Source organism: Vidua macroura, chromosome 13 (assembly GCF_024509145.1).
Source record: "Vidua macroura isolate BioBank_ID:100142 chromosome 13, ASM2450914v1, whole genome shotgun sequence".
In the NCBI taxonomy this organism is placed as follows: Eukaryota; Metazoa; Chordata; class Aves; order Passeriformes; family Viduidae; genus Vidua; species Vidua macroura.
In genome coordinates this window covers 16,974,737-16,988,510 of record NC_071583.1, presented here as the reverse complement: position 1 = coordinate 16,988,510, position 13,774 = coordinate 16,974,737, and the positions used below count along the sequence as shown (strand labels likewise).

The 13,774-nt window shown below is 42.8% G+C and overlaps 1 protein-coding gene across 7 annotated transcripts in view; it reads right to left on the bottom strand.

Moving 5' to 3' along the window:
- Positions 1 to 13,774, bottom strand: part of RAD54L2 (RAD54 like 2) — a 68,914-nt gene that overhangs the window by 47,790 nt on the left and 7,350 nt on the right. For 5 of the 7 annotated variants that reach the window (XM_053989424.1, XM_053989422.1, XM_053989428.1 and 2 more), the window contains one exon: positions 7,664 to 7,772. The exons of the other annotated variants lie outside the window; for them this stretch is intronic. The gene's annotated coding sequence lies outside the window, so the exon portion shown is untranslated. The remainder of the gene's footprint in view (positions 1 to 7,663; positions 7,773 to 13,774) is intronic. 7 annotated transcript variants of the gene reach the window in all.

The window sequence follows — 13,774 nt, the reverse complement described above, 5'->3', positions numbered from 1 at the left end:
AGAGGAACGTGAGCCCAGCAAATCCCAACCTTTGAGCCTCAAGGCTCAACATAATAGCAGCATGACTGCACACAAAAACCAAATCAGCCTTTTAAGTAACAGATATCAGACAAAGCACAAAATCCTGTGGAGAAAACAGATGCCACAAGAAATGGATCATAATCATACAGGCCCAGCATTGAAGAATCTCCATCTCTTCATTGGTCCTTGACATGCACACAGCAGGAAGATTCCTGGTATCAATGTCTGATTATTCAGAGATTAATTAATATTAAAAAATTAATAAATTATGTGAACAATTTCAGAACACTACCATCCAAACAGGAAGCATACAAAAAAGGATCAGTGTCAGCATCCCCTCTGGATACCTGTTACCCTGATCCCTGCAAACACCATAACATTGTGCAGATGTGGCTCAGAGACAGAAACCCCCTCGTACCTCAGCTGTACCCACTGCAAAGGTCACCCAGCTCCTCATCACAGCCTGGCTGAAGTCTCTGATCCAGCCACACAACAAAAACACTGTTACCTTCATAGCTCGGGCAGAAAACAACAAAGATCCAGTTGTAATGGTTGAGCTCCCATTGTAAAACAGGGCAGGAGGAAAAGTAAACACAAAGAAAGAATGAATCAGACAAAATTTGCATTTCCTTTTTCTCAAGGACAAGAACTGGGGCTGGCTGTGCATAACTTCTGTTACATCACTCCAGTGCATCACAGCAGAAATTGTGGTAGAACACAAAAATAAAGCCTCAAGAGAGGGCCAGGGCAACCACAAGGTTTATCTGTTCAGATCATGCACTGTCACTTCTGGTCAGTGATGGGTACTCTTGAGCACTCCTCTTCCATACGCACAGAACGATCCTAAAGGAGCCACGTAAGATGGATGAAAAGAAACAACCAAGAAAGGAAAATAAAGAAGGCATCTTGATCTTAAGGAACATAAGCAAAAGATGTATTCAAAGATCAAGCTGCAGAAGAATTACTACCCACACACTCTCCGGAAACCTTTAAAGAAGGATGAAGGAAACATTTCCTCATCACTCACTTCCCACTGCCCCCTACTTATACCACATTTCCACTGTAAACTATAAAATGTTTGAGAACTAATCAGCCACTTAAAAACAAAAAAGAAAAATGTAACCCCCAAACTTCTAAGCAGATAAGGCAGCTCAAATATCTATAAACACTTAAAATTTGATTTAACACTTAAATTTCATTTTCAGCTGTGTTTCAGCAGTTACCAGATTAACTCAGAAACCTGAAGGTTAATGCCCTGTAGTAGGGCTGAAAATCTAACTGTTGAGTATGCTGAATTATTCCAGCTGAAGTCATCAGCTCCTGCTCTGCCCCTCATGGCTCCTCAATAACATTGAAGAGTGTCAGAAAGAAAGAAAAACACAGGGAAGAGAAGGCATTGCAGAGATTGGCTTTGGAACAGGAAGCCTTTCACCACTCAGTCCCAGGAGCACTTTACCACCAGGCAGAGAGAACTGAAGTCCCTCCACTAGTACACGTGTCACACAAAATAAGTTGACTTGGTCAAGCAGATGGCAGAAAAGGCCAAAACCTGAATTAGCTCAAGTGGAACTGTGCCAGTTTACACAAGCCAAAGATATTAATTCAGCTTCTGTGGTCTGCAGGTACAAACCCAGTTGCTTTCAGGCTGCTGCAACACAGTCACCTCCAGCATCCCTTGTTTTCTGATGTCTGGTGACTTCAGTCAAGGGCTGCATACACAAAGCCATCTATTATCAGAAGTTTTACCTAACAAATGTTGTGCTAGAGTCCATGTGTATTTCAAAACAGTGGCTTATTTTTTATTTTATATAGAACCAACCAACCAAAGAAACACAAACACTGCTAACATGGCAGGAATGAACTCTCCTCTACAAACAGCAAAAGCAGGAGTGCCGTGATGTCACTAAAAGCTCCAAGTCAAAGAATGACATCATACATCTTCTCTCATCAGTATCCTCCTGTGTGTCATCCTCTCATGTCCTGTCATTTGTCCCCGAACCTTAAAATTAAAAACAAAAACAAATAAAACCACAAAACATTCTCTGAAAATCGTTTAAAGGCAGGGATATGGGTCCCTATGTTTCTTTAGATAAAATCAAACCCAGTGGAGAGCAGGTCTCCCTCGGACTGAAGCACAAAAGGGCTCGAATCAAAGCTTTATTTTTGTTTAGCAGTAAGTACACATTCTGTATAAGCCAACTCCTGACACCCGCTCGGCATCCCCGGCCATATGCAGGAGAGTTAAACAGAAGCTTTTGAAAAAACTTAGTTAAATCTTGCAGAGCTGAGTGAAACAAAGATGGTTAACTCCTCTGTGCCCTTTGTCGTGCTGCCGTTTATCTCGGTCCCTTCCCTGCCCCGTGCTGGGTCCCAGCCCAGGGAGGGCTCCCACCCTGCCTGGTGGCAGCAGGTACGCGGTGCACAGCCCAGAGCCTGCCCTCGTTTCTCACACCGATCTGACCCAGTTCGGAGCCTCCCACCAAGGGGAATTACACAACAGGGCCAGATTGTGGCTGCCGCTACTGTTTTATGGCCGAGTTATTCCAACGTGCCCCATCTCCTGCCTTTGCACACGCAGGCACTGTGCTCAGTGTTTAATCGCTGGAGGAAGGGCACTTTGCGAGAGATAAAGTGATTACCTGCCACTGGGCCCTTCCCAGCCGCGCACGGATCGGCCGGGAGCCGGCCCCGAGCGGGATGTGTGCCTCAGGAGGGATACAGCTCCAGGAAATCCAAATCAAACCATCCTTACAGCAGACATCCAGCCTTCCAGCACAGTGCCTCAACAATGGCGAGGCTGCTGAGAAACCAGGCTGGGATCTTAGGGGGAAACACTTGGAAAAATTCCTCTTACTTACTCAGGGAGGAAAAAAGAGCTGTCATGTTTATCCTACCCAGAAGTTAAACCCTGCAATCAGCTGCACATCAAATTAACATCCAAGACAGCCTCTCTCATGTATTATGTCCCGTCTTTCAACAAAGATAAAAATAGTTCTGAAGTTTTTTGGGCTTTGCTTTTTTAAGGTAGAACTATTACTATTTCAGATAGTAAGTAAATGCCATGTGCTGATGACTGCCTCCTCCTCAAGCCTGCACAGAAAGGAGGCCCACTTCTAGGTGAGGAAACCTTGAAAATTTGGACACATTTCTGTTGTCCTCACGTTTTTCTTTCACTCTGCAAAGCTTTAAAATCACTTCTCACATATAAAGTTGAGAGAGAAATGTGAAAGCAACTTTTCCCCTTCTACACGATAGTTGTTCACAGCAGGGTTGTGTGTGCCATGAGCCAAACTGTTAAGTGAAACAGCAATCATCAGGGGATTGTGGGGACTTAGGGCATTCCTGTACATCACTTTCATCAGAGGATCCACTAGCACTGTAAATACTAAACCATTATTTAATTAACTATTACAGATACCATTGAGTAAAAAGCAAGGACGCAGGACAAGGCAGAATAGAGTCCTTCCTCACTTGAGGAGAAGGAGCAGGGTTCCCCTGTACTTATAGAAAGCCAGAAAAGCCAAAGTGACTTTACAGAAGCTCTTTGCCCACTACAACACAAGTGATTTAGGCACAGGACATGCTCATTCCTGAGTACACAACCATCCCATACAAATCCCTCCAGAAAGGGCAGGTTTAACACTAATGCTGCTCCAGTGCTGAACAGTAAAGAGGATTCCATCACCTCTCCAACCTCTAGCCAAGCCCAATATCTGGGACTCATCAAGATTTGTCCCTTAAAGCCTGTTTTGTAACCAAGACTTCACACTGGCCATGGTGGTGCCAGGCCATAGAAACAGGATCAAGCACCCTGGCAAATCACAAGAGGATTTGCACAGACAGTTTAATAAAAACAGATATTTCCAAGTCTGTACTGCATAACACTCTTCACTGTTTGTTACACAGTCATGTTTTATGGCAATAATAATTTCCTTTTATATTTTTATTTTTTGTTTGGCAGTAAAAGAGTAAGATGGTTGGTTGGGACTATAATATTGCTCTTAATACACAAACACTCCAAACTGGATGTGTATGAAGGTAACTGCTGGTTCCTCAGGGGAAATCTCATCTGTGTGTTAGACTACTACTAGCACCATTTTGGTACCTCATAGGCAGCCTTCAGTATCTAGCAGAACATTACTATAAAGCACACAACTGCATAAGTAAAGGAACTATGAGTTTAAGCTTCTCTATGACAAAGTCTTGTAACAGTTTGCAAGCGATAACTTGCAATGTTATTGCAAAATAACAATTAATATTTCTCTGTCCCACTTAAAAATCTAGTAAGAAATAAACCTGAAATCAGTGGTTTTGAACAGTTTGATTCTAATGAACACTAGAATTTCTCTAATTTACATTAAGCAACATATTAAAACCCCTATTAAATGATTATGTTAAAAATGGTGTTGGATGAATCACTAAAAGGATAAATATTATTTCAAAAAGGACCCAACAGTTTTACTATACTGGTCCAGCAGACCCTATATGCTTTAAACAAAGCAAAGAAGTGTTTACTGAAAAATCAAAAGCAACTTATTCGCCCCAAGTAGCATTTAAAGCCATCCTTAATTGATTACTTCATGATTTAAATCCCTTTTTCCTTTGCAGCCTAAGACTGTTGAGACTCCAGCTATGCAGTTTCTCTGCTGTGACTCACAGCTAACTGGTGGCCACAGGCTGCTGGCTGGGAAGGAAGAAAACAATTCTCTTCCTTCATTTTATCTTGTTCAAATCACAAACAAACTAAGTAGCATTGATCCCCTCTAACTAATGTGTTCTCCACAGGAATATTAAACTGAAGGAAAAAGAAGCAGCCTGTGAAATCATAAATTGGGGAGCGTCTGCTTGTCCTGGACCACCCTTCTGAGGAAGGTAAGTGTGCTTCTCCCCACTCCACATAAATATTGGACAATGGATCTAGTCTTCACCTACACTGCATGTGAGTATTAAGGAGCCCACTGTGATTTGTGGGGAACAGGAACTGCAAGAAAAAAAATAACAGACTGCTTTTAGAAACACATCCATATATCACTTTTGAGAGAGTTGCAGGACCTGCTCTTTTACTCTCTCCAGGCTAACAATTTCCCTCCTAAAAGGCACCACAAAACTAAAACCAGCCTGAAACTGGTTGCTCCCTGACAACATGAACAACAAAAGCTGCTGCAAGAAAGGGTAGGAGAAATGAAAAAAAAAAACAAAAAACAAACCAAACCAAACAAACAAACAAAACAAAAACCAAAAAAAAACCCCAGAAAACCATAAAATCAACCCATAAAGAAAGAAAAGGGAGAGCTAATCCTTCTCCTTTGCTGACATGACAGTGCTGGCACTGAGAATGTGACAATGAACATTACATAAGGCCTGGCTCCCACTGCGATCTGAACAAAAAGAGCCAGCGTGAGTCAATGGCAGCATCCGCAGCTCCTTACACAACCTGAGCATCCATCACCTGCTGTGGGAGCTGCCCAGCCACAGGGTCCTCCTCTCCTGCACCTCGGGAGAGATGTGGGAACACCCTACTGCTGGCAGTGACAATGTTTTGTGATCCTTAAAGACACCCTGAACTCTCCATAAGATGCCAGCACTCCCTTCCCCACAGAACTTGTGAGGTTCTTCACCTCTGGACACAGCCAGCAGAAATGGGCAAATGTTTTTGTGTTTGTATTTAGGTATATAATTATTTGCCTAATCACTGATGCGTTGCTTCTAAGGACAATTTTGTTTAATCTTATTAAAGCAGAAACTGTCTTCCTGTAAGTCAACTCTCTCCTTTCAAATACTCAAAATGTCCCCACCAGTGAACCATCATAGAAGAGCAATTTGTTTGTTACTACATAAAAGTTCAGGCTACCTGAAGTAAGAAGCATGTGATCAGTTTTGCTTCCAGTAATTACTGACATCTGGACTAACACCATCACAAAATAACAAAAAAAATTCTCTTCACAGAATCTCCATATATGTTTTTAGCTTTGTCAAATTCTATATAAATGGCACTTGCATTACCTGCTAAAGGAAACTCTCCTTCCCTGATCACTGTTTCTTTCAAAGCAAACAGCATTTCAATATAAAAGCCACTTTTGAGTGTGTTTTTACATGTTTTGCCCATGCTGCTACAGCTATAGAAAAAACAACCAAGTCCTGTGTAAGGAGTAAAACCATAAGAAAATATTTCAAATGGTAGGGAAAACTCAATAGTAGGGCACAGTGTGTCAGGATTCCAAATTACATTCAATACATTTTATACAGCAGATTAATTTGGGAAAGACTCGCCTACCTTGCATTAATGATAACCATTCTGAAATTCCAAAAGATAAGTTTGAAAAGTCAGCTCATGGGAGAGGTGTGCCAAGCCTCCTCTTCATGAACACCCAAACTATGTCAAGATGTGAGCCAATTCCCAAGCAGGAAAGATAGAGATAACTGGAAGATCCCTCTGGAATTTAAGCTCTTGTCATACATAGGTGCCAGAGAAGAAGTTATGTAATAAATCAAGACTAAATTATATAAACAGAAGCAGTGGAACAGAGAGGAGTGAAGAGGCATGGAGCTATTCCCCTCGCAAGGAAAGATCAGTCACTGACACTCTTCGAAGGCAAGCTGTGGCTTTGGTCATTGAGCTATGCTAACATTATGGCTCACCTCCTTGAAGGGTATCCCTCAGAAACAGACTGGGATAGCTCATAAACAACATTTTCATCTTTCAGGATGAGGAAAATTGCAATTTTTCCAAATGTTAAAAGGTCTAATTTTATCCCATTTTCCCAGTATCACCCCATCCGCACACACTCCTCTCTTTGCCTCCCAGAGATGCACATTTCCTTGCAGGGGAATGATTCACTGCCTTCAGCTGTGTCCCTGCTCAGGAAATGAGTTTTCCCATCAGCAGCAGCCCAGGGCAGCCCACCACCCCCTGTGAGACAGACAGCAGTCACATCACACACTGGCATCACCAGACCACAAAGTCACCACAACTTAACTCTGCCTTGGGTCATAGGTCTGCATGTCAGCACAAAGAATCACACAGGTCTGGGAGCTTGCTTTTCATGCCTCATCCTTCTGCCTCTTCAAAACTGGACTTAAAATCTGAGGTTCAGGTTTATGTAGTCATAGAAAAAGGAAGTATTCCACAAAGGTTTGTTCCTCTTTATTCCCTACCCCACCTCCAGCAGTGATAATTACACCAGGGATGAGGAAGTATTACTTATGCCACCTACAGTTTACCAAAGCAACTTGAACATGAGCAAAAACAAGAGGAAAACCAAAAAATCCTGAAGTAGGAGGAAATGGAAATAAACAGTTTTGAACTCATGTGATACGACAATTAGCATACGTTAGACCCAATTTGCTGCCAAGCAGACATTGAACTAATTTTTATTGGATTCCAACGTAGATTAAAAATCCATTAAAGGATTAAAAACTGTCATAAATTTCTTTCAGAGTCATTCCCTCCCTGCAACATTGAACAGTGGTGGAAAAACTTAGTATTTAAGTGCCACTTTTCTGCTAGTTTTGAGAACAAAGTAACCAAAACCTCTTGATTTTTGCCTTGCCGATTAAACAGGTCAAAATGAAACACACTGATCCTTATCTATCCTGCACAAATCCATCTGCTTTAATAACACTGACACTATAGGCAGCTCACATGGAAAGCAACTGGATGAAAGAGTCTCCTGTGGTTCTGTCCTTAGTAATGGAAGCAGCACTTTGGTTGTGCTTTGCTGGCTGAAAACTTCCCAATGGTTTGGACAGGCCTGAAAGGGAAAAGAATGCAGCTTACTTTTTCTCCCCACAGAGCACAAATAGCCCAACACATTGCTGAGAGGATCGTTTGGATACACACAAAAATCACCCCAATGGAGATAATAAATATTATTTCACAAAAGAAATAGAGCTATGAGTCTCATGATATGCATATTATATGTTTAGCTTTTAAAATTCTGAGTATACGACTCTACATACTGGAGTTTACTTCCAAAACAGCTTTAAAAGCAGCACAATGCAAGCTGGGCTAAGGAGATATACAAATATTAGCAGGAAGATAATACATCCTGAGGGACACCATACCCTTTTGGTAAACAAATCCAACTGTCCTGTCCCAGTTCATGCTAAACAGGATATTAGCTACCAACCAGCACAAGCATACACAGTGTTAAGCCAGGAAGGAGCCACTGAAAAGGGACATATTAACAAATTACTGTAAAACACAGTATGACAAATAAGCACCACAACAACCATCCAGAGAAGTAGCTGCTGGCTACCAAACATAGCTCTTTTAGAGTAAAAATGTCACTACCTCCCAAGCGTATAAATTGACTTAACTTTTGTAAATGCTAGCAATGTCTTTTGCAGTACTTGTTCTTACCAAACACACAATACTGTATATTCATACCCACACAGAATCCAAAATGTTACATTTCCAAGATTCAGGAGCAGAATGACAAGGAGCATTTGGCTGTGATGCAGCCTAAACTCACAAGCTTCTGGGTATTCTTTCTCTCAAAGTTAAGAGCAAGTCTCAGTCAAGTGCTTTCCCCATATGACCACTTCTTCTATCAAAGCTCATTTAGAGTTTGCAAATTCTGCCTGACTGGCAGCCGTGCCCAGTAAGCAAGAACAGAGGGAACAGTAGGAAAGCCAGGTCTTCTCGTGTCCTTTGACTTGTTACCATCCCAAATGAAGGCAACCATGTGTCATAAGAAGGCACCATCCCTACACTCAGATGCTGTTACCTCCCCAAATACAACAGGAATGGAATGTTTTGCCTCACCACTATTTACCTCCCCTCTTTTTCAATTATTAGTTAGATTACTGAATTATTAGTCTTGAATCATAGAACTGTTTGAGTTGGAAAAGAGCTCTAAGATCATAGAGTCCAACCACTAACCCAGCACCGTCAAGTTCACCACTCAGCCATGTCTCCAGGTGCCACACTGACGCACCTTTTAAATCCCTCCAGGGCTGGTGACCTCACCACTTCCCTGAAAAGCCTGTTCTGATGCTTGACAACACTTCCAATGAAAAAATCTTGCCTAATATCCAATCTAAACCTCCCTGGCACAACCTGAGACCATTTTCTCTTATCCTGTTGCTTGTTCCTTGAGAGAAGAGACCAACCCCCACCTGGCTACAGCCTCCTCTCAGGGAGTTGGACAGGGCAATAAGGTCACTCCTGAGCCTCCTTTTCTCCAGGCTGAGCCCCCTCAGCTGTTCCTCATCTGACTTGTGCTCCAGACCCTTCCCCAGCTTTGTTACCTTCTCTGGAGAAGCTCCAGCATCTCAACGTTTTTCTTGTCATGAGGAGCCCAAAACTCAGTCCAGGATTTGAGGTGCCCCACCAGTGCCCAGCACAGGGCACAGTCACTGCCCTGGTCCTGCTGGTCACACCAGTGCTGGTACAAGCCAGGTGCCATTGATCTCCTTGGCCACCTGGGCTCATGTTCAGCCACTGCTGGCCAGCACCCCAGGTCCTTTCCTGCCAGACAGCTTTCCAGACCCTCTGCCCCAGCCTGTAGTGCTGCAGGGGGTTGTTGTGGCCTTCCTGCCCTCCAGGAGGCCAACACTCCTGCCCAAACTGGTGTCACCTGCACACTTAGTGACGGTGCCCTCGATCCCCTCATTCAGGTGAGATACTAAATAGGTGTGACCCCAAACTCTGGGGAACCCCACTAGTGTCCAGCTGGATGTGGCACCATTCTCCACTACTCTGGGCTTGGCCAGTTTTTTTGCCCAGTCATTTAACTGAACTTGCTCATTTATCTAATTGGAGAAATTCTTGACTATTATTGATTTGGATTGAAATAAGAAATTTTTGTAACTACAGCTCTTATCTTGATGGGAGATTCTGGGTACAGTTAACAGCATTCTTTAACAGAGAAAACTAATTACATTGCACTTCCAAAGGAGATTTACTGGCAATGCTGTAAAATCTCAATCAACTTCATTCATAGCTGTCCCCTTGCTAGGAATGAAGGAGGCAGATGATAAAAGTTAAAAACTTTCTCATCACAATAAAGGGATAGATGTTCACGAAGAGGCAGGTTATCTCATTCTGTTAAAATAAGCATTTCACTGACCAGAAGTATGGATTTAATTGAAATATAAGATCTCCTCTCTTGCTTTTTGTGAGTGCTATGGTAAGTACAGGAGGAAGAAAAAGGCACCTCTAAACAATTTTTTTGTAAGGGAGGGGAAAAAATGCATTTTTCTACAGAGCCTGTATGACTAAGCAGATCGCCCACTTCTCCAGTGTTCTCTACTCATTATCTGGGTCTTCTCTCAAGCAGTTGACTATTGTCACTATAAATTAAACAAATTCAGATCACAGACCTGAACTATTCCCATTCATTGGAGAACAGGATGTGAAGTTACAGTTGACAGAAACTTAAAAATGCTGGCTAGGGTGACTCTTACTATGCATTGTCCAGAATTAAGAGCTCCCCTCCACCAAAAAAAAAAAAAAAAGCTTCCTGAGGAAATTCTTCTCCAGAGATAAGAGGACCACATACCAAGACTGAGGGAAAAATCAGGGAAAAAAAATCTCTTCTGGGATAACAGCTTTTCCCCAAATATCTGATCTCAAACACACTCCCTCATTTCCAAATCTTCTCTATTCCATGCAACAATCACCCTGACACCCAGTTTTCAAGGCAACTGTTGCTCCCTATTTAGAGCCTGTGTTACACTTCATAGCTAAGCACAAAAAGGCACTGGTCTTGTAAGGTTTATTTCTTGGTCCTGTTCCCTAAATTCCTTGACACCTACAGACAAGGAACTTAAAATCCAACTGATGTCACCACTCCTACAACAACTTCTCAATTTAAGAAAATATTCTTTGTTCCTGCTATCTCCTCCACCCCAACATCCCCTACAAAAGCAAGCTCATTTTCCTTACTTCCTATGCCCGGAAGCTTGTGTTTGGTTGCTGAGGTGCATTCCATAACCCGGGCACTTGTTTTAAGGAAGGAATATTCAGCATTTGCACTACTTTGGGAAAGGAGAAGCCACAGCCAGCTGCCTTTTCACACAAGTGTTAAGCAGCAATGCTGCAAGAGTAAACAAACCTCTGGGCAGTTAAATTACACTGGCAATGCTGTTCCTTTGCTTCCATCAGTGAGTGATGCAAATAATAAATGCAAAGACTGAATAAAAGAGCACACTAAACAGAAGATGGCAAACAAACCCTGATGTTAAACCCACCAATTAAAGAGACAGAGATGTGCCTTGACACTGACAGAGAGTTTTCAGATTTCACAAGCACCAGAAGGGTAATAAACATTTGGCCTTGATTAAATTACCCATTTTCCCTCTTGCTGACTGCAGCCTCCCAGACCTCGGACACATTTTCTGCAGCAGCTGCTCTTTTCCCGACTCACACACTGCTCCCACACCGTGCCAGCACAACCCCTCTGCATGGCTGGACAGCAATCTGATTCAGCTGAAAACCTACCTGGAAACAAAATTCAGGTCCCAAATGTGATCTACCACAAACTTGCATGAACAGCTGTGTGGGCACAAAGAGGGAAAAAAAAACAGTGAGAGGTGAAAACATGCAGCCCTGGGTATGGGCTGATCAAGCTAGAGTCACTGTCACCAAGGCCATGTTCTAAGCAGCCAGATACTGCTCCAGTGCAGGGCACAGACAGCATTTCTATTTGAGAAAGTGACATGGTCCTTGTGACAAAGCTTCCTTGCCTTCAAAACTCCAACCCAAATGATGGTGCATGTAGCCAAGGTGAGATAATCTTCTCAATTGTCTCTTTCTTTGAGTAGTCAAGGCATCACTATGTGGTTTGTGTAAACCGATTCTGATCTACATTTTGCTGGATTTCTTCAATTCAAAACCAATGCAATTGCCATTCAAAGCACAGAAGTATCATAAAGTATTATCATGCAGTCAGACACCTTTATTGTGTACATCTCTCTCCCCACAGCAAATACTCTTAAACTGCCCAAAGCTCAAAGCAAAATACACCTCCTTATGTAAATCCTTAGCATGCAGCATCTTTAGTGAGAGCCTCTGTAAACAGGTCCTTCCAACTACACGTGGGCACCAGAAAAGGCAGGATAAGGGGGACATGTTAAGGGAACACCTCTATGGGGTGACAAATGGAAGTGATGCAATCTGTACCACAAGAACAAATGGGTAATTTCTTGAACCTCATGAGAGGAATTTACTTTGGCCATGATGACTCCCCCCCTTCCCAAGATCAAGGGCTGATTTTTTGTACTTGAATAAGAGAATCACTTTCTTTAGCACTCTGCCTCTCTTCATTTTCTTGTTGTATCTTATTATGTCTGGGACAAGTAGATATTCCTGGGCTGTCCTAGAACCTCTCCCCAAAATGCAACCCAAAAACCACTGTGGGGATCTGGCCAAAAATACATATGGGTGTATGTAGCCTCTCATGCACATACTCTGTGTTTGCTTTGTGTTTGTTTCACTCAACACTTGAACTTCACCCAAACTGTTCAAGAAGGCATAAACACCTTTGGCATGAGGTCCTCAAAGTCTCCTCTCATCCTTTTTTCTTCTAGGAATGCAGTTGCCACTCCAGAGACTGCTGCTGTTGGTCTCAGTTTTCTGACCCAGGCCACAGGTAAACTTTTTCACATTCAATAGCTTATACTAAATAATGTCACAGCCAAGTATAGATAAAAGTGAGAAGTGACAGGTCCCCTCAGCAACCATGAGAAAGATATCTGCCTGATATAGGATACAGGAGGAGTTCCAGCACATTAAGACCAAATGAAATAAAAAAACCTGAAATCCTTATCTCCCAAGTTCTAAAATCTCCTCCAATCCCCAAAATCTTATACAGACTCCCAGACAATTAACTCTGTTCACCTTCAATCTTCTCTGCCATAAAGCAACTGCAAAGAGAAGCCAGCAGATCATTGCAGGGAGTGAGGGAAGGTAAAGAAACTGTTTACTTATAACCACTTCTGTCTCTCTTCACTGCCTTCCTTCTCTTTGTCAGCGAAATGGGTCAGACGAGATAACAGAAAGGAGAGCAAGAAATGCAGAGGAGACACACCCCCTCCAAGCTGCAAGGAAATTGAAAGATAAACAACTTCCGTCAACAGAAGGATTTGCCTCTAAGTCTTCCTGCACAGACCAGCTCAGGAGTGCAAAAAAAAAGAATACAAGACTTTGCCAAAATAATAAGTATTAGAGGGGAAAAGGTAACACTTGGCTGGAAAATGGTCCAAGGAGGTAGCTTCTTTCAGCAGGACAGCCTCTTTCAGTGATAAAAGAAGTCACTTCTTACAGTGCTGACCCTTCCCCAAACCCAGATGTCCTGAACAGACAGATTACATCTGATGCTTGCTGGAACATCCCTTCTGCACAAGGGCTGCTGGTGTAGGCACACATTCCCTGCTGAAGTCGAGGGAGTACCTGGGGAAAGGCCATCCAGGACAATCTGCCACGAGCAGAGCATCCAGCTCCTGCATTTCCCACGGCCCTTGCTCTGACACATGACTGGGCATGCACCCGTTCTGTGATGGGGAAAGGATCAGGATGTCTGGAAAGGTGCCTACCAGGCACAAGCTGCTCTCACAGCCAGATTTGTTTCCATTGTACTTCCAGAAGGGTTTAGGAAAACATCCCAAACAACTGTGTACAGAGAAGCCACAGACAACCAGTAATCTCCCTAATGGCCAAGGCAGGAGAGGACCCATGGATTTTTCCTCTCTCCATCCTTCACTGCTTTGGCAGACAGAACACAGAAACCATTCCTCTGGTGAACAAGGG